The 3,013-nt window shown below is 34.2% G+C and overlaps 1 long non-coding RNA gene across 1 annotated transcript; it reads left to right on the top strand.

Moving 5' to 3' along the window:
* LOC131235464 (uncharacterized) lies at window positions 1-3,013 on the top strand. The gene is made up of 3 exons (XR_009166153.1): window positions 1-1,361; window positions 1,486-1,553; window positions 2,355-3,013. It is a non-coding gene; the product is annotated as an uncharacterized LOC131235464 (long non-coding RNA).

The following is a 3,013-nucleotide window of genomic DNA, read 5'->3' as shown; positions in this document are numbered from 1 at the left end:
CCTTTTGCAAGCAAGTGAATCACTTATTCCACACAAGAAAGTCCTGGGTAGGTAGCTGGACTTCTTCCTCGAAGTCACATGTTTTTTTAAATATTTGAAGAATCATGCTTGGACTTTTTGGTAGAATTTTATGAATAGGGAAGAGGTTAGTAGCAAATATTTAATTAGTGGGCCTTTGGAAGAAAAATAAAAATCTTTACTATGGATAAAAAGAAGATTTTCCCAAGTGCCTGTTTGGTGACTTTTGTCTATTGAATGTGGACCCTTGGCCGGATCTTTTGCAATTGTTCATTTGTAACCATTGGAAGTCCTTTAATCCAATGGTCAGGATCATGTGAATGGTGTGTTTTAGCCATTAAGGCCTGTCCATTTGAGTAAGAGATGACATTGGTTCTTTGCTCATATAACTAGCCTTCTATTTACTACGTTTTGCCATTCACTGTGTGCATGCTGGCTGGGTTATTACTTGATTTATTAAAGAATGTTTACCCCATATTGTTCTAGGTTTTGGTTTGTACAATTGGGGCCCATGATTTAGTGATTTGGACCACTGATATATGGCCACACTTTAGATTGGCATGTACCAAAATCTCCAAGATGGAAAGGTCGTGGCCAATAATTACAAAGGGAAGAATGAAAGTATAACAATGGTTACATTCAACCAAAAATCAATATTCCATTGTATCTTCTATTTTTTTTTTTTATTCAATTCCATGTAGGTAATAGTATCTGAGGATATTGTATCCTTGATTCAAGTCCTTTTAACTCTCTTTTATAAACTTAAATTGCAGATTGAAAAGTATCATACTAACTATACTTATTTGATAAGGGATCTTCCACACCTTACACCCTACTCTTTACCCTTTACACTTTACATTTTGGGAAAGCAAAAGAATGGGAGAGAGAGCTTCAGACATCTATAGAAGACCCAGTTCCAAGTAGTTGTAGGATGGAGGAGTTTAAAATTCATCATGACTCCTCTTCTAATCCATCACATTTAAAGGTTTTATTCCTTTTTTAAAATCAGTGCATGTATCACTTTCAAAGCACACCACCTCTTATGCGAATGTGTACCATTAAGCTAGGGGGTGGAATCATCTTAATCTACTCTTTACTCTTCTTCTTATTTTTCTTTTTCTTTTTTATTATACACATGCATTCACACCTCAACATACCCACATACTCTTGAAGCACTCTCTTCATTTGAACAGGGTACAAAAAGGTGAAGCATGGGTTTGGCATGAGGGTTCCAAGATCGATGTTGAGGTTCTTCAATTAGTGAGATTTTTTCATGTAAGTGATATTGGTCTTGTTTCGAGTCTAACAGTTTGTCTGTTCTAAATGAAGACCAACTTGTTCAGGTAAATCCTGAATTTTCTTTTATTAATCCGTTTTTCAAGTTGTTTCAAGTATTCTGAATTATCTAAAGTACATAAACAAGATTGTCTGGCATGAATAGATTTAAGAAGCGATTTTGGTGTACAGATTTGTCTGGCATAAGCAATCACAATCGAAGCCGATGGATGAGAAGATAGTAGCTATTGCACTACAAGGTGAAAGATGCGTATTTACTTCAGTTGGATAGAATGCTCCTAAATAGTAGCTGTCGTGCTGAAGTTCTTTGTTCTTTATTTTCTAGGATAGGTTATGCTCCATTTGAGTTTTTATTTATACAGATTGTCAATAAGAATGCTCCTACATTTTTTGGAAGCTTTTTTGGTGCCAATTATTCCAAGTGTCTGATCTTACTTCAAATGTTCTTACTCTAGTTCAGATACTAATGCAGTAAACCAGAAACTTTCTTTGATTCATTTTGGTGACAGAACCCTTTGCATGTGTTCCTACTTCCACTTTAGATAACCTATTGCTTAAAGCATGGTAAAAGATGTTCCTTGTGCGTCATTGTATTAGTAGAGATGACCTGTTCATTTTCTTTCTCTAACTTTTTGGTCCATGCAAACTTATTTTTTGGTGATCTTGTATGGTCTAGTTTGACCAAACCAGTGAACTTGTCAATCCATTGACTAGTCTTTCTTTGAAGACATTTTTTTTTTATGCATGTCTATCTATATCTTGGTTATTGTCTTGTTAGAAAAATAAAGTCACCGTTATTGCTAATTTTCTTTAAGTCTTGAAATATTAGAGCGGAGGCACTACTGCATCATATTCGTACTTTCCTAGACATTCTTTTTTTTTTTTTTTTTTTTTTTTCTTGGTTGCCATTCTTGCATCATAGACAATTCTAAATTATTTTCTCATTTATTCTTGGACTAAACTCCCTAAGTATTATTGCTTTCTTTCTCAATTTAGTTTTTAACTTTTATAAGCTTTAAATTTGGTTTTCTTTTGTGCAGCATTTAAAAAAGTTATGTGTGACACCAGCTTATCAGAGACCCGAAAAAGCGGCTGACCACCTATGAAGTTCCGTGTGAGTTTTTTTTTTTTTTTTAGCTATATCATGTTTTATAATTTAGAGATCTTGACAGTGGTGAAATATTTATGACTGTGAAAAAGCTTTCAAGGTTAGCTCATTTCTACTTAAAACATCGAATAACTAGATAAATCAGCCAGAATGTACATTGATTAGTTGGTAGTTTTTTGGCTTTATCTCATTAATATTGTATCCATTATATTTTTCTAAAGGCAAATCATCTTTCCAACCTGAGTGGCTGCTGCAGTTGGATATAGACTCATTGACTTGAAGTTGATTTTTTCCTTGTTGGCCACCACCATTGCCATTGTCATAACTTTCCGCCAGCTATTTGAGATTGCCTTTGATCTTTTCCTTGTTCTTCTGGGAAAAAAGGAAAAGAAAAGTGAGAAAGGATTAAATCAGTTAGTTGAAATTTGTGAACATTTGAAGAGATCAGTGGAGAAATTAATCCCTCGAGTTCTTGAGAACTATGGGAACTTCTCATAGAACATTGAAGCTTGTCTATTAGATAACTTTTAATAATCAATTTCTTATTCTGGGTAAAGATGCACTTGATTCATCAGCTGATGCTCTCATGCT

This window comes from Magnolia sinica, chromosome 19, assembly GCF_029962835.1.
Source record: "Magnolia sinica isolate HGM2019 chromosome 19, MsV1, whole genome shotgun sequence".
NCBI classification, from domain to species: Eukaryota; Viridiplantae; Streptophyta; class Magnoliopsida; order Magnoliales; family Magnoliaceae; genus Magnolia; species Magnolia sinica.
The sequence above is the reverse complement of the archived record's forward strand: the minus strand, read 5'-3'. Positions and strand labels throughout refer to the sequence as shown.